The sequence below is a fragment of the Schistocerca gregaria genome, chromosome 2 (genome assembly GCF_023897955.1).
Source record: "Schistocerca gregaria isolate iqSchGreg1 chromosome 2, iqSchGreg1.2, whole genome shotgun sequence".
Lineage (NCBI taxonomy): Eukaryota > Metazoa > Arthropoda > Insecta > Orthoptera > Acrididae > Schistocerca > Schistocerca gregaria.
Genome location: NC_064921.1, coordinates 458,370,036 through 458,388,763, shown reverse-complemented (window position 1 = coordinate 458,388,763; position 18,728 = coordinate 458,370,036). Strand labels below are relative to the sequence as shown.

General features: G+C 43.2%; 1 protein-coding gene across 1 annotated transcript in view; it reads right to left on the bottom strand.

Moving 5' to 3' along the window:
* Window positions 1-18,161, bottom strand: part of LOC126325726 (fibronectin type-III domain-containing protein 3A) — a 302,806-nt gene extending 284,645 nt beyond the window's left edge. The window contains 1 exon segment of the mRNA XM_049995274.1: window positions 17,963-18,161. The gene's annotated coding sequence lies outside the window, so the exon portion shown is untranslated.
* Window positions 18,162-18,728: the final 567 nt, after the last annotated feature.

The window sequence follows — 18,728 nt, the reverse complement described above, 5'->3', positions numbered from 1 at the left end:
CACTGGGAGAATTTTGAGAAAGTGTAGCTCATCCATAAAGGCGACAGCCTACAGAGTTGTTCAGTACCAAATGGTTCAAATGGCTCTGAGCACTATAGGACTTAACATCTGAGATCATCAGTCCCCTAGAACTTAGAACTACTTAAACCTAACCGTAGGACATCACACACATCCATGCCCGAGGCAGGTTTCGAACCTGCGACCGTAGCGGTCACGCAGTTCCAGACTAAAGCGCCTAGAATCGCACGGCCACACCGGCCGGCCTGTGTAGATGTACTGGGTATCATAAGCCATGAACTGTATATAAGGTGGCTGGCGGAGTATGTTTGTAGATGTTAAGCTTAACGCATAGTGCTCAAGTTTGCGAGACTGGGACTTGAGGTAGCCCAGGATGGAATCTGCGTGGCGTATTACCCACCGTTGGTCTGGTACACTGGGTAGCACGAGCGTGGTTTCTACAGCAGAGTTGGCGAAACAAAGTCCCTGACAGCCGCCAGTGCTGCTTTCAGCTATGAAGCGCAAATGGCTTCAAGAGAAAAAAAAAATCGTCAATTAGTCGGCCACAATATAATTGCAGCTGGGAGTGAGGGCGTTTGGGTCAGCTTATATTTATCGCGTTATTTCACGAGGACACACCCAACCATTTGATAGTATAATCATGCATAATTGTATTGAAATCATTCACAATGCGATGCATTTTCCTTGGTCACCCCTACATTTGTTTACTGTAACGTCACCGCATGTTTCCGCGAGACCCACGGGAAAGAGAGGCCATGGCGCTTACGTCACGGCACGTGACACTGCAGGTCTTACGAGTGTCAGCAGCTGTCTCCGGCGAGGACCCAGTAACGATTGAGTTTAATAATACTTCACTGCCTGTTTACATATGCAAGCACGCTCTGGATAGTATACGAAAAAGTTAAGACCTTTAGCGCGTATCCTTTCAATAACATCAACTGAATTCCGGTGGACACTGCATGAAGCCGAGCGCTCGCGAAGTGTAGCGGACTAGCCGACTGGTGTGACGTCACAAGTTCTTTGCGGGGACCCGGATTTCTCGAGAGTCCCGGTGTTTCCTATAACTGCCACGGTAGGTCACGAGCAATAATATTGTGGTCGGGTAATACAGAGCTGCGATAAAACTCAAACGTTGGCATACAGACGTATACAAAGTTGTGTTACGTACTAGATGAGGTTCCCGCGCGAAGCAGCCAACGTAACCTACAGCAACTGTCGGCGTCGACTCTGCTATAGGCGGCCTATCGCACACGTTGAGGGAAACACTGGGCTACTTCCCAATCCTCGCCCCATGCGAGAGGCAACTACATGAGAGGTCCAGAGAATACTGGTTTCGATGCGGTTTTCCGTGATATGGCGTGAACCGCTCCAAGAGAGCCTGTTAATATTCGTCCTGGTTCACGTCTTGAGCAAGACAATTCATATCTTTGTCAACCACGCAGGATTTTGAAAGTTATTTTGTGGTGACACACACAATGATCATTTCGGCGACGGTCTTTGAAATCAGAGAGCAAGCAAGAAGGGGTCTTTGAAGACAGAGAGCAAGCAAGAGGTCAATATAGTCTGGCAGCCCTGTGCCAAAACATTGCCACTCAGTCTAGTGGTTTTAATTCTAGTCCTTACGCGACACAGCCAAGAGATTGTGGCTTGTGCCAAGGCGTAAATTCTTCTCACTCAGTTTGCGATGGGACAGGAAAATATAACACGAAGCGGCCTCTTCAGTGTCCTATACACAGTTGCCTGTGTCGAACGGCTACAGTAGCACATCTCGTGAGACTTAGTACCACAATCCCGAAAGGCACGACGGGAAGTGCAACAATTTGCAGAGTAACATTGTAATACTCATAAAACAAGTAAGGAAAGCTGGCTGCTCAGAAACAACGGGCTGAAGTAAGGTAAATTATCCGTACACGTTTGAAGATGATTCATGGATTATAAGGCAGTTCTTCACCGTTCTAGAGTCCTAACTGCCAGACGTTTCCTAAATACACCCTCCTCGAAGAGTGCCTGTGTTCGCGGCTTCAGAACAATGGATGAGCAATCTCCATCTACTCGACAATATTGTTCGCTGAAAATACTTTTACGAAAAGTGTTTCTACTACAGATACTACATTGGATGGAATGACTTTTGGCTCTACAGCTCAGGAAATGAAAATTCCGGAAGTTCATGAAACAATTCTACCCAAGTCTTATGTTCTTTGCTGTACAATAAACCATAGCTTTTCGCTTGATCTAAATTTTTACGTGCTAGGCTAAGTTGTGATGTTACAACCACTGATAAGAGAAAGAAAGCCAATTATCTCATTTAAAGAGGGAATCACGCTAAAGTCCCCGTACGTTGTACTATAGTGTATGGTAACTGTTACAGATGCGTCACATTTACTTCGGATGTTTCAGCACAATTATCTGTATGTCGAGTGATGCATTCGGAACAGGCCTAATAGTAAATCGGCACAGGACAGCCCCATTAATGTTTTCCGTCTGAGGTACCCTTATAATTAATAAAGCGTTTGGCTGAAGTAACTAACTGCTTCTCAGTTTCGTGTAACCCTTACTCGGGTTAATAGAGAACAGGCAGAGATACCTAAATCCACATTGTAATTAGCCTCATCGTTCTCACTGAAAAGGAAAAACGAAAACAAGGCTCTCGTCAAAATTTCGCAACTGTTAATGATGATTTCAAAACATTTCTATTTACATTATTAGTATAAAAAATCTCGAAATCACACCTAACTTTCGCTCCGCATTCCGCAGCCCAAGAAAACCAAACAACTCCTTGCACACTCGTAGCAAAAGCACATGCCATGCTGAGATTCAACGAAAGTATGCTGAGGTAGATGTAGTTCATCTACGAAAAACATGACGTGGACACCACGCATTCGGCCGAATATTGCTCGTCTGTTTGCTACTCGTACCAGGGATTATTAGAAGATATCGAGGAGACCCGTCAAAGAGCTCAGAGTTTCGACACAGGTTTGTTTAATACGCGCGAGTGCGTAATGAATATGCTCATCGAATTCGAGTGGCAGGCGCCTCACAAGTGAAACGTTACAGTTAAGAGTGCGTGCGTTCTAAGAATAGTCAAGCAATCTATTAGTTTCTCTCCTATACATGTCGCGAACGAATGTAAAAATTTCAGCTTATGTACAGCCGTTCTCCCTGCGAACCAATCGCGAATGAATCAGGAATTTGGGGGGGGGGGGAAATTGCAATTGTACCTGAATTACCCTTAGCCTCATACCGTACAGCCGTCATAACTGGACATGTTTCCCATCGTGGTTGGTGCACGTTCAGAAACGAGCTGAAACATCAAACGGAACGTGCTTCTCCTTATGATTTGCGATCGCAGCACTCTCCGGTGCGTAAAATTGCGAAGTTAGGTCTACTAAAACGCTCATATACCCCTTTTCCATATGTTAGCCATGTTATTCTGTGTGTAGTATACACAAAGAAAAAAAATTCAAGATTCATGAACACTTGACAAGACAAAAAGAAAAGTCTCGTGCCAGTCAGAAACGAGATAAGCATTTAAAAACTTCGATCACGAATAGTGCGATACAGACAGACAACAGTCTTCCACATAACGTAAAAATATTTTATCATTGTCACATTTTAGTAAAACCTTAAGGGCTTTCTTATTAGACCTCTGCTTCATATCAGCAGCAGAATTTTAGAAAATACGATGTAATAGAGACTTGAAACATGAAAAAGCAAAATTTCCTGTTGCATATAATTCATTCTCTCTTGTATTCTGTACTGTATGAGAGAGAGAGAGAGAGAGTTAGTATACATAAATATTTATAAATGACTGACGTATCTCATACCCCGAAAAATATTTTGGGTTAGTAAATAAATGAAAACTGAAGTGACATAGCAGTGCTGCAATTCATTGGTTCATGACCCTTGGCAAGTTCACAAAATCGAACAAACTCATTTCTAATATTACAGAACATACTGGTATCAAAATATTGAAGTACCAGATTTTTTTTTGAAAACGAAAGTGAATAAAATATAAGCACTACGCAGGTAGCGAACTGGCACGGTTTCGAACCAGAATCCGCACCTCTGTCTACTGCACTACACCAGTCGAAGTCTGCCTTTTATCTTAATGTGTCCTGAACACTAACAACCGATATGTCAGTAACTGACAAATTATAATAAATCTTATATATAAGAAACTATCAGCCTCGATTGCGGTAGTGAAACCAACCTTTACCCAGACCTTTTATGTCTAGACCATGCCCTCTTAGACAAATTATAGATTCAGGTGTATCTTCTGAAGGCTCAATTATTTGGACTGAAACCTAGGTAAAGGTTGGTTTCATTACAGCAGTCGAGGCTGATAGTTTCTTATATATTAGGTTATCACGATTGCTGACTGGGCAGCAATGTTGAAAGTATGTAATAAATCTTACAAAAAATGACACGTTTTTGATAAATCTAAAATGGGCCAGTACCTTGAAATGGCGTTCTTCCACAGCTCGCCAGTTATAGTATGCAAAGCACCAAATACAAGGAAACTAACCGACAATGTGTCGTTTCCCGTAGTTAAATTATTGAAAATCTTATCAAAAACGACGCGATTTGGAGAGATTCTCCAAGTGTCAGTGCTCTTAAATAGCATATATTCACAGTACGGGAGTTATGTTATAAAATTCATTAATGCTGGTTTCAACTGCGAACGTCACAACCCTATTTTATATTATCTCCTATAGTCCAAAGTCCGCAGCTCGTGGTCGTGCGGTAGCGTTCTCGCTTCCCGCGCCCAGGTTTCCCCGTTCGATTCCCGGCGGGGTCAAGGATTTTCTCTGCCTCGCGATGACTGGTGGGCGTGTGATGTCCTTACGTTAGTTAGGTTTAAGTAGTTTTAAGTTCTAGGGGACTGACGGCCATAGATGTTAAGTCCCATAGTGCTCAGAGCCCATCTTTACGTGAAAACGGCCTTGCATCTCATTGTCCACGTTCCTCTCCACGAAGTAAAAATTTGGCGTGACAGATTCTACATTTTACGCGTTTCAGTTCTTAGCAACGTGAAATTCCACGATCGAATGTTACAAAAAAGTCGATCGGTTCCACTTCCACGTTCGCTCTCACGTGCCGTGTGAGAGTAGCATAAGGTGGTTTGCCGAGTATTGCTGTAGAGTCGGCATACGTTAGATGCAACAAGACCGTAATTCAGAATATGATGCTATTATGGTCAATTGAGAAAGAACCGTCCCATTTGGGATATCGAAGTAATATTTCTCGTTCGCAGCCAACACCAGCGAGCTCCGCTGAGAGAGGACACCACTTCCCTAAGGGGGTGGTCTATGTGCTCTCAGTGGCCGTGATGTTTGAACATGTCCTGTGTCTAGAGTGGCTCCGGTGATGGCGGGACATTACAGGGTAACAAAATTACGCCGCATCACGGGCGAGTACTGTCCGGAAGGAGAGCGCACTAGTAGAGAGGAGAAGAGTGGGGGCAGCGCCATGCCGGGCCGCTGGGGCGGGCCCCTCCCTGCCGATCGATAGCCGCAGGCAGTGCAGCGCCATTCAGGCCGGCGGAGCGACCACTACGGCTCGTAATTGCCGCGCCACGCGCCCTCCTCAAATACACACACCTTTCTGACGGCTGTGCAATTGCCGCAGTGTTTCGCGCCAAACCTGACTTGCGCTCTTCCCACTTATACTGAGACACTGGATCAGGCAGACAGGTGATTGCAGTACTGGTTGACTTCAAAAAAGCATAACTCAGTACCACACAAACGCTTATTAAAGGAAGTATCACCGTATGTGGTATCAACCGAAGTTTGTGACTAGGTTAACGATTTACTAGTAGGACTGGCACAGCAACTTGTTTTAGGTGGAGAGTCATCGGCGGATGTAGAAGTCACTGCAGGCATCCCCCAGGAAAGTGTGTTGGGTCCCTTGCTGTGCATGTTGCGTGTTAATTACCTGAGACATAATAATAACAGTAACCTCCGACTTCTGGCGGATTCTGCAGTTATTTGAAACGAAGTACTGCCTGAAAAAAATCTGCATGGATATTCAGTCATATCTTGATAAGCTTTTGAAATGGTGCAAGATTTGTAACTTGCTTTAAAAGTTCATAAATGTCAAACTGTGCACTTAGCAAACTTCAAGAAGTAATGTCCTGTGACTACAAGATCAGTGATTCGCAATTACCTTGATGTTTGCACATGAAACTGAATGAACAAATTCAGCAAGTGGTAGAATTCAGTTGATTGCTATCAAAGCAAAGTTCCACGTTCTGAACCTAATGGGCCAATCGGGACCAACAGACCGCCATATCAGCCTCCGCGAATAACGTCATCCAGATGTGGCATGCAGGGGCGTGGGTTCAGAACGCCGCTCTTCCGGCCGTTGTCGGCTTTCGTGATCTAGAAGCCACAACTTCTCATTCAAGAACCTCCTCAGCTGATCTCACAAGGCTAGTGCAGGCCAAGCCTGTCCTCTCCCACCTTCCGCCCCCCCCCCCCCCTACAAAGGGAGGCTCTATGCACTATGGGACTATCTGATGTCATCAGTACTCTAGTCTTACAACTACCTAAACCTTACTAACCTAAGAACATCACACACATCCATCCCCGAGGCAGGATTCGAACCTGCGACCGTAGCAGCAGCGCAGTTCCGGACTGAAGCGCCTAGAACCACTCGGCCACAGCGGCCCGCGTCCCCCTCCCCCCACCCTTCCAAGGAAAAATTTGGCACTGCCGTTAATCGAACCAAGGTCCTCCGCATTGCGGACCTTGACGACTGAGCTACGGAGGCGAGCGATTCATTGGGAGGATACTAGGAAAACTCAGTCAACCTGCCAAGGAGATTGCTCACTATACCCTCCCATAGTCGAGTCGACGTACGTTGATCTCTTGACATTTGGCAGCGCCGTTACCATATTTCAACTATGGGGCTTAAACGGCTGCAGCCGAAAACAGTAGTCATCTGTAGACTCCAGCGACGTTGAAGCGATGCCACAGAGACGTTTACAAAATCGAGTAACGCGATTGGTTGCAGAAGACGAGCGAAGATGCTGTGCGCAGCCCACTGCAATTGGCAGGGATAATCTTACAGCGAGCCAACGTGCGATACTGCTCAAATGTGTGGGACCACATCAAATAGCACTACACATATTTGAAGTATACGAAAAGGGCAGGATGAATGGACACAGGCTTTTCCGAGCCACGGAAACTGGTCGAAAGCACACTTACAAAGTTTCAAGAGCCAGTATTAAGTGAGGAACATAGAACAGATCCATGTGTGTCTGTACTGTAGGGACAGGAAGACAAGGTTAGGCTAATTATAGGTGACAGAGGAATTTATGCGTTCTTCTGCCTACGCTCTATAGGCGAATGAGACGGCGTAGTAGGTTAATATATGTTACAATGGGAGATAACGTCTGGATAAAACATAAAAGTGGTTTGATGGATATGGACGCACAATGGCTCCTTTCATATTCTAGACGTTTACGATTTTCGACTGTTCAGGCAAGCGGACGCGTAATAAGACCAAGCAGGTTATTTTTATTACTGGGCTGGTACTTCAAAACATCCAGAAAAGTTCTTTCAGTCATTGACGTGGTGGTACCTTGACTGCCAGAAGAAACTTCAATGAAACGCAGTTTGCTGACGTCATTAGCCTCCCTATCTATAATGAGTATGAACTAAAGCTGCATTTAAAGAATGAAGACACGCAGAACTATGGACTAAATATTAGTATGAGGAAACCTAAACTTTAAAATCGGCTGAAGACTTCGAATGGAACCCACTGGCCAACCTGAGAACCTTGACATGCACAATACGTCTCTAAATCGTCGTTCCACCATCTATGCCATATGCCCACAAACATTAACCCTGACCTGTCCCTCCATAGGTAGTACTGGACTTTCATACATTTCCCAGCCATGTCTCCTCCACTAGCAATCACGTATTTTAACATTAGTGAGACAAGCTACAAAGGAATAAATCAAAGGGAATGAATACTGAAAATATACCAAGAAAGCCAGGCGGTTGTGATATACAGAGTTCTAGCATAAGATTCAGGTTAGCAGAATGTCACCACTAAAGCACAAATTTGCGATGATGCAGACCATTACTTTTCCATAGGTTGTATATGTTCGCAGGGAGCGATCTGTCATTGGTGAAAAGGAAAACCTTCTGCAGCCAAGATCGCTTGGTATTTTATTTTACAATGACCAGTTTCGACAGATTCTTCCTGTCAACAACTGATCGTCGGAAAATTCTTATTAACATGCATACATGCTGCCACTACAACGAGAACAGTTTTCACGCCCAAGAAACTTTATCACGTTGGCTTGTCATACACAAAAAAGAACACTGGATGCTCAGGAGTGGATGTGCACACACAGAAAGAGCATTAGCCCATGCACATAACATTTCTGTGCCTGCGGTCCATTCCTTGAGTCCTGAATGGACTTTCTGTTAGAACACATCCACTTCGGCGCACACAGTTGTTGCAACTATATGTTGTTTATGTGTGTTTCACAAGCCAATGTGATGTTTCCCGCGAGTGGAAGGCGTTCTCATTGTAGTGGTAGCATGTAAGCACGTTAATGAGAACTTTCCGAAAATCTGATTCTGACAACAAGATCCTGTAGCAACCGGTCATTGTGAAATGAGAGACGATACGAAACGATATTGGCTGCAGAAAGTTTTCCTATTCACTTTATTTTTCAAAACATTGTGAAATAAATAGACAAAAGTGTTCCAGGTGTTGGAAGGGGAGACATTTTAACAGTGGAACGGGACGTTGGATAAAATGGCAAAGTTATACGACACTTATCTTTTCACTAATGCTTCGCACATCAAACACATGTGATAACTCTGTGTCCTTCATAAAACATGCTGCAGTTATGTAACTGAAACGGACCTTTGCGTTATAAACAACGAACAGCGGCACACCACTTCCTCGCGTTGAATCAAATTTTCCGTTTGATTGTTAGAGTACTTTGCGTTGCCACTAAATATGCATAAATCGTTATATATATATATATATATATATATTCTCGCTTTCAGTACCTAAAGACTTACACGCTAATTCCACTCAGGTGCATGGCATCCATATGAGATTTAAGTGGGCGGAACCGAGCATTAAGTAAAACAGAGAAGCGCGGAGGGATTGACGGAAATGTTATAAGCTCAGCTGGAAGGCATTTAGTGACAGAAGTTCAAGTCACGAGAAGAACTACAAGTATAATGCCAAGAATAGACTCTCAGAATGGAGCCTACTAATATTTCTAGGTCTATATACATGGCTCTTGCGGTGTGCTGCCCACATGCCCCTCCATATCCGCATCCAGTGACGCTTGTGGGCTGGGGATGACACGGCGGCCAGTCGGTACCTTTGAGCCTTCATGGCCTGTGCGGGAGGAGTTATATAAATGGCTCTTAAAGGGGCTGGGAATAATAATGAATAAGGAAATTGACAATACTGTTAAGGATTACCTGCAGCTAACAGAGAAAGGCGTTGATGGAGCTACTGAATTGATATGCAATAGGTATCACAATCATGCATATCAATCACAGATACAGATGAGAATGAAACTGAAGCGTATAACAATTATCTCATAAAATATTCAAAAGGGATGAGAATTTAATCGTAAAGTGAGGCTGGAGTACATTCTTCGGTGAAGGTGAGGAACAGCAAATAACGATGTTTGGTTTCGGTAAATGAAATGACAAGGGAGGAATATTCTGTGCTGGACACGAGTTAGTCGTCGAGAATACATTTTTCGGGAACTTTTCGAGGACGAAACTTGTGTGGATGATACCGCGGTATGAAAGAAGTATCCGACGGACTACATTTTGGTACAACAAACACTCAGGAATCAAAATAAAGCTTGCCAGAGCTACGAAGGTCCCGATATTACTAATGAACGTATTCCACTAATAATGAATTGCCAGCTCAAAGTCAAAGAGTTAAAAGAAAAGCAGCTGCAACTTTGAAAAAGTTTTAGAAGCCGAATGCTCCTACTGTCTTGGAGAAACTTTAAACAAAATAAATCATAACACTTCAAAAATGCAATTTTACTACTCTGGAAACAAGTAAAATACAAAAATGGCTAGTAGCAATGATTTCATAGGTAAACGGACCTCCTATAGAAACAGACAGCTGTTAAATACTAAAATAAAAACCACAAGAGCAGAAAGTGATTCTTGAAGCACGGCTTTTTGAGGGTGTAAAACATGGACAAGGGAGAAAGACTAAAATCAAATTATTAGAAGCCTCTGAAATGTTGTGTTACAGAATACTGTTAAAGATAATATGGTTTGCTTGATTAAGGAAAAAAGAATTCAACAAGAAAAACAAGGCTAACAAATGTAATGAAGCCTACAGCGAGAAAGACTGTACGTATTTTACGACTCGAGTTTTGACTTGGAGGGAAAGTGGAAAGCAAGATGCGCAGATAAATGGCGGATCGCTGAAGATTACGGTGCAGAAGTTTTGCTGAAAAGAACAGCACAAACTGATATCTGATAACCGATAAATCAAGAGTAAATATAATATTTTAATTAATTAATCTTACAGACTCGTACGTGGTGGTGTAGCTGAGACTTGGATAAAACGCGCAGAGATAAGTACTTTCGGCATTTCTGAGACCGTAAAAATGGGTGTTCAATGAAATGTAATTAAGAAAAGGTAGTCAAAATGAGAAACTATCAGCACACAAAATGCCTTAAGAACGCCAGTACCCTACGTGTCACTGCAAACACAATGTGGGTGCCTTCTGTAATTCACTGCAACAAATGACACGTGCCAGTACTGAAGTACAAGGAATGGTGAGATGGTCAGATTATTTTGTGCGTTTACGTTTTCTTAAAAACTGCCTCCAATACATACACACTACGTCCTTACGCGAGTTAAATGTAAAGAAACAAAAATAACGTGATGTGGCACTAGGTCACCTTATTGCATCAGATAAGATATTAACTAACCGTTAGCGGGCGATGTAGGTATTCCCTTGACCCTCAGTTGTGAATCAGAAATGACATGAACATGTTAACGGCGAGATGGCGCACGCGCCGCACGGCACCACCTCCATACAGGTCTGTGTGTCAGCGCAGTTCCTATCTGTCGTACAGCCTCGCGAAAGACAAAGCCCCAGTGTGTGAGGCTGGCTACCATAATAAGCCGGCCGCCCCCACAGCTCTGTCGCCGCGGGCGTCATCCATCGCGAAGGGGAGCGCCCTTCGAACATCACCACGGGAGGGAGAAGACTCCACCAGAACACGTCGTAATTTTACTCTGCCAGCTCTCTCTAAAACACGAATACTTTGGAATTTTCTAAACGTCAACCTTGCAGAGTTCGGCGTATAATTTACATCGGCAACAGTTCCAAATTATTTTACTGCCAACTGTTTTGTTTATCACTTGTTCAATAGCTCGCTGTTTCATTTTGTTTATGCTGTTACTTGGTTTGAAATCAATTGAAAACTCAGTAAATACAGAAGGATATCCACACTGCAATATAAAGACAATTCGTTTTTTGACGTTGTTACCAAAAGTCTCGAAAAACCCGATTTGCTTCATTTTTATATGATACTCTAATGAAAATTCAGACGGACATAAGCTATAAATTTTAAAAAAAGAAAAAACACAGCGTACAGGTTTTCTTTTAAAATCGACATCGAGAAAGAAAAAGCTGCGCCGTGAAAATGTGCGATTTCATTTTCTTTCTTCCAGTCAGTTTCAGCTACAGTAGCAGGGCATGTAAACCATTAGACATGGTTTCTCGCATATATTTTGTATCTCCGTACACACAGACAACAGGAATGGTGACTTTATGGCTTCGCACATTAAAACTATTATTGGAAATAATGTCAACGAAGCATTATCACCACCACCAGTAGCGGGACAGGTATCTCTCATACCCCATATCAAACCCACATATCAATGATCCCAACCTATTTATCGATTCATTTTAAGCGACTCCAATTCACAATGAAGATTTGTTTGCAATAACAACACACAAGGTTCAAGTCAGAGAGAACAGTTGAGAGGAAAAGAAGGGGGGGGGGGGGGGGGGGGAGCAACTGGACAGGGAGCAGAGGTGATACATACGGGGGGGGGGGGGGGGGCAGAAGAAGGGCAAAGAGAAGGGGGAAGGAAGAGATGGGCGAACGGGGGTGACGGTGAGGGGGAAGAGTCTAGGATGAATATGCAATTCTCACACATATTTAGCAACAGCGAAGCATAGCCGGGTTCGCTGTTACAGGTATACAGTCATTGATGTTTTTTTTTTTGTACGAATATAAAAGAAACACACTATTGGTTTCGATATTGTTGGCCAAATATTTGTACAGAGACCGTCCTGAATCACATAACCAGTCAATTATTAATTGTGCTGCAAAGATACACAATTACAACAACGCCAACTTGTGGCATTATTTTAAAAACTAGTTAAGTGGCAAAATGACACGACTAATAAACAGTTTAAGCATAATCTGGAATATTAAAAGTTTGTAAGGACGGTAATCACTATACCGCTCTGCATATGCAAGTCCGTAACGCAAATTCATCACTCACACAAGCTGAGACACTTACATCGTGGAAGCCAAGGAACACATGACGTCAACTTCCAAGTGTTGTTGAATAACGACGCCGCCCCTCCCCCTTCCCCCTACTTTCTACGAGCAATAGGCCGTTGGAAAAGGATCTTAAGAGTTGTGTAAAACTAAATTTAGTAGTCCTCTAAGCTGTGTGCTCAAAAATGATAAGATGTACAGGAAACACATAGTGTTTAATGTTGTTATAACCTCGTCATACAAACTATATATGCCTTGGACATAATTACAAACTTGTTTGACACTACTATTTGGGGCTTCCCAGTAACCTGAACTAGGGTTAATGTAAAGTTCATATAAAAACATTGATTAAATTATTACTTAATTAAGAGTTGGCTATAAAGCGAATCTCACTGGATTTGGATGTACGCCAGACGGCGAAGAAAATAACAAAAGTACAGAGAATTGTTGGCTATGTTTGAGCAGAGGTGACAAAGACTGAAAACATTATCTTGTTCTATCTGACAAAATTCGAAATACGGAATAATACTGAGGTGACTACTTCAACTCAATGGCGAAACAATAACAGTTCTATGGAGATACTACTACGGAATCTCAATTGTACGAAAGTTTGTTATTCAACCCATTCGCACATTTAAAAAAGTATTGGAAATACTGTGATTTGTCATCAGACGGGTATTCACAAGATTAACAAAAGTGCATCTTGTGAACACCCGTCCGATGCTGAACTTCTCAGTTCGAAACCGGTTACGGCGCTATTTTCTTAAATAAACAGCAGTATAAATAGTGCAAACTTGATGAGTCGTCTGTGCGAGGAGAGCACTATTAATGTGAACACATGATACCAATAAACTTCGAGGTATCAGTGTGGGAAAGTATGTTATCGTGCTGAGATGAAACAATGTATCTCTAATGAATGTGCCTCAATGCAAACGATATCATGATAAAAATATTAGAAAAATCAGTGGAGTGGTGATCTGAAATGCATGTTTTGGCGTTTACCAGTAAAGAAACAAACGATTTTTTTTTCTTTGATTATTAAAGTTACTTTGGTATTCTACGAACCATGCCTAACACTTGCGGCGATTTAATCGATGAGATCTCCAAAAGGAAAGAACGCTTTTATAAGTAAAAGCTACTGCCTCTAACCTCAGTAGTTTTGTATGTTACTAGTGGTGAGCAGAGCTAATCTAGTCAACATGTGCTATAAATAATTCGTATTCGTCATTTACTGTTCTGATTTATACGCGCGTGCGACGATTTACGGTTTAAGTGCTTCTGAAATATCAGTACGTATGGCGCGCCTCTGAGAACTGCACAGCATCTGCGTCATTACCCACTCATCATTGAGTCAAATATCCAGCGTAGCAGCTCACAGCACCAGCGAGATTAATAAAATGATTTAAACAATGGTGGAATCTCTTGCGAAAAAACAAGAACAGAAATGGATCATTATGATGAGCTTCAGCTATAAATATTTAGTGTAGGGGACTCAAAAATGTGTGGCTGTTGTAAGGGAAAAAAATTATGAGTGTGTCATAACAAGAGACAGCAACAAACTAATCGCGGATTATCATTAGATTCGAATAACCTACTTAGAAATACAAGGATCAGGACTAGTCTGCTACCAACCAACAATGTAAGGCTCAAACGATGTCACTGCGAACGGTGTGATGCCCATCAATGGCATCGTCCAGCACGACAGTATCGTCAAACCATCACCAGTCAGATACAGAAGAGAGGAGCTAGACCACCAGTGCATTTAGACGCGGGAAGGTCTAATCTTATATTATGTGCACGAACTTCAATCAGCGGCAACGCTGCACCGTATAATTGTAAACATTATATGCTCCACTGTTTGCATGTCTCACTCAGACTCTCATTCCCCCACTCCAGAAAAAGAGACTGGAACGACTGCACGGGTACAAGTAGGTTACTAACAGTAAGGATGCTGCACAGGTAATGATCTGCACTAAGTATAAAACACAGGAAAGTAACAGTGGTCTAGGATCTCCCGAAAGTAGTGTCCTTTATTTATAATTCCGCCATAAAGAACAGTATGACACAGAATTTGTAAATATTATGACATGCTATTAGATGTGCAACCATCACTTAATGTAGCAGGATAGAAGCTAGAATGAAGACACCACTACTCAGAGGCTAAAACAACCAGTGCCACCACACATGTAAACTTACAAGGACAACAAAGCGTCACACTATCCGCGACAGCCGATTCAACACTGATGACTAGCAATCACCTTTTTCTGCTTCTCAACACATTCTTCAAATCTAGGAAGTTTTGTTCGTAATACAGAGTCTATCAGATACATGAGTCCCTAGATGCCAGTCTGAAATGCGGAATCAACTTTTGAATCGCCCAGAGTACATTTTTGTGCACAAATAGTACCTGTGTGCCTGTTTTTGTTAGTATGTTGTGTGCAACAAGAAGTTAACTGTCAGAGCCGTACCTTACTCACGATATGCCACGAGAGATGGAGGCTTTTCAGTCGCACGGCAGGACGCAGCGCGAGACTGGAAGCTGTGACAGCCACGGCAGCAGTTGCTGTTGCTATCCAGCGGGTTGCCACGTACACAGGCTCAACCTTCGGCCTCTCTCCTTCCTTTCGCTCAGCGCTGACACGTCCTGCAACTGCTAGCCTCCATAGAGCTGCAGCGCGTTATCATACATTCGCTACCTGTTCGAAAGTTCATGAGTAACCAAACCATATGATGTGTTACTGAATCGAAGCTAATCAATGCTGTCCAAGTTCTAATAATGAACTTGGTGACTACGAGAAATGGTAAAGTTGTGAAGTGTAAATAGTGTATGAAAAAAAAACTATTTTGTAATACTCAGTGTCATGGCAACCCAAAGAGCAAACCAGCGCTGGAATTGTGTCAATCGTGCTTTGAATTACCGCCCGAGTGACGACAAACGATTTATACATCACGAAAGAGATTCCTTTTGGGATTTAGCTCACCCCCTCCCCCTTTTTCAATCGATAAATGAGACATTGGAGATCTACTTCATCAACAGGTATGGGACTGTACAATCTGCCGCCTTTTTGCAGAAGGAATTATTGTGACATGACAGGAGTGATCCAGAGAATCTTAACATAACGGTACACGAAAAGATCTCGCTGGATCGTTCTCTACATCAATAACACGGAGCGTTTCTAGCAGTCAGAATTCCACCAATATAAGTAATACTATGACTTTGACACACATTTACCCGACTGAAGAAAAGACCGTTGTCAGCAGTTAATACAAGCAAGCCTTTTGCAAAGGGCCTTTTCAGTACACGAAAACATTACAGTTTATTTTCATAAGTAACGTGGAATTCAGAGCAGATAATATCGTTGGACTTCTCGACCATTACAGCGTGTTTTTATGTCTGCTTAAAGATGTCACAACATTAATACAGACACTCATGCTCAGCGAATACAAACAAGCACGTAAAAATTGTAAGCCCTTTCTTTTTTTACAGAAATTTTGTGAATGTGTTCCGGTACTATGTAAAGCATAGTTACCATAGATAGTTATACCTAACGCTTGAGATAGAAAGAGTGTACCCAGACATTAAAAACATGTGCAAACTGTTTTCGCCAGGCAGATTTATCAATTCAGCATCAATCTGAAGAAAGCCAGAACATGAAATGGACACTGAATAGTAGCAAGTATAGCTAGATTCAACTATCGCGAAGTATAAAAAAATGATTTCGCCATTCATCACGAAACTCATGGATTGTCGACCTCCTCCCCCTCACAGAGCACGGAAAAACTAATAAAAGATGAGGATAACAGCCTTATGCCATCGACGAAAGAATGTTATCTCGGAAAGCCTGGACGATGAACTGAAATGAGATAGTATTTGCACCAGTATCCGAACTTATGACATTCTAGCTGCAACTCGGGTTTATGCAGTCATCTTCAAGAGAATACAGAATGTTTATACGTCAATCATGATACATGCATTCTTTCTCAGGATGCACACGTATACAATAACACTTAAAAGTTTTCTGTATCTACCTGAGGTTGAAAATAATATCTGTATTAATTCCTATTTTCTCCGAAACAATGGACACACCTATTTCCAAATTTCTGCTTGAATCTTCTTATAACTGACGCCTTACGTATATCAGCATTTTTTCCATTTTTTCATTTGTGCATCCGTTGATGCTTCAACTGCACTGTAAGGTAGTTCCTTGATGTACTGTATTATTTAGTAAAAAAAACGCCACCCAGCTCTAAGCCCCGAAATCTTGGAGGCGTTGACAGGCCGGTCGGTAGAGTAGCCCGAGCTCTAGGTTAGGTTGGAAGATGATAATCTGATTGAGAGTTGGAGAAGTCGACGAATGTGAATGCGAAGTAACGCTTGTGTAATAGATATTACGAATTTTACGTTATAAAAACTAAACCCCTGAGGGCAAATTCAGGAAACATGTATTAGATAATGGACAAGCCCCGAACAAGTATCTTTATGTACACATACCTTACAGGATCTGAACGCGGTTTTACTACGCAACTGCTATAAAAACAATTTCGAGAAGAGCTCAAGTAACATCAAAAAAAATTGACACCCTTAAAGATGATTAAGGTAGCAATCACACGCGTCCGTATTGGTCTGGCAAAACTTGATAAAAAACATTTACGAGAAAAACCGCCCAGGCCTAGGAAGTTTGACACGCGGCGACGCGCCGTCGACACGTGCTCCGCACGCGTGAGAAGCGTAGGCGTCACGCACAGCACAGCAGACGGGCAGTCGGCGTGAGAGGGACATGACATTTGCAAAGAGACTCACTCCCACGCGCAAACAAGCGTGCCAGGGCAGCCCGGCTCCGATCGCAAACATGTTGCCCGCACATGGCAAAGTGTTATTGTTGCGTGGCATGGCTGCGGCAGCCTTGAGACGGGCGGGAGCCTTCCTGGGCGTGGCGGGGTTGCAGCCGCCCTCGCCGCATTCTGTCCGCCCTGACGTTCTCGGCAACGTGCGCCGGGACAGACACGGCTACAACATCCGCTGGCCCCCGCCGGACGGGAGATATCGAGGTCGTGTCGCATAACGGTGCCTGGCTCGCTACATGGGACGGGGGGAAATGCTCCTGCTGTGGTTGGCGCCCACATTGCATTACATAACACATACAACTTAAAATCAACAAGTCATTACAGTAACAAAAATACACTGCACCACACCTGCGATGCTGCTCGTAACAACGTTACACTTTTATCCAAAGTACGTAATTACTATTTTATCTTTGACACTGAACACACTTGCTTTCTGATTCTTAAAACTGACAAAACCATCACTGACCTACTAAAAACGCACTTCTTACGTACAGTAGAATTTTTGTACTCGACTTTCTACATCTGTGGATTCCCCGACTGCACTGTGAAGTACTTACTTGACGTTTGAAGTAGGCTGCACCGGTAGCACGGCACACACGCAGCTTAACGCACGCTATCTGTCACAGCACTGGTGTCCGCGCGTGCGGTAAACAGAAACTTGCACTCGGCGGGGCAAACAGGGGCCTTGCGCTACAAGGTTTTGAGATAATACACGCTGCACAACGGCACACGTCCACACGCCACGAAGCACACGGACTCACTGAGCCTGCTTACGTGTCGCGGATTCGGGGAAAGGCCTGAGAGACTCGCTAGCCAGCCGCAGCGCGGCGCGCGCGTCTGGCCGTCGCGTCGAAGCGAGTCTACTCTAGAAGGTCAGTCACTCGACTATGCTCGAGTCAATGAACGAACGGAACAGAACGGTCCACTCCTATTGTCTACTTTGCCATTCTGGGCTAGATGTCTTCGTGTTGTGAAGAGAATCCATGAAAAGTCTTCACTGACTGCATACGTGGCAGAGCAGGGCGACAAAAGAGATGACTTCACGACAGCGAATTTCGTCGCGCAGACCGATGTATTGTTGCAAGCAGGAAGAACTATTCTATTTTTAGACAGACCGCACTTGCCGTTGCGATTTGCACATTTGTGTATTCACAGGGTCGTTTTCTCGGGCGTATTGATGATTGCAGTACTACCATTCTTCTTTGATCAGTATCGTCATGCAATATGGTGTACAATTTATTTGTTTATTTATTTATTTTAAATGGAGGGGCGACAGACTGTTCTGTAAAGTTACCTCAGGTCTAGCTTAAACTGGTAGGTGAC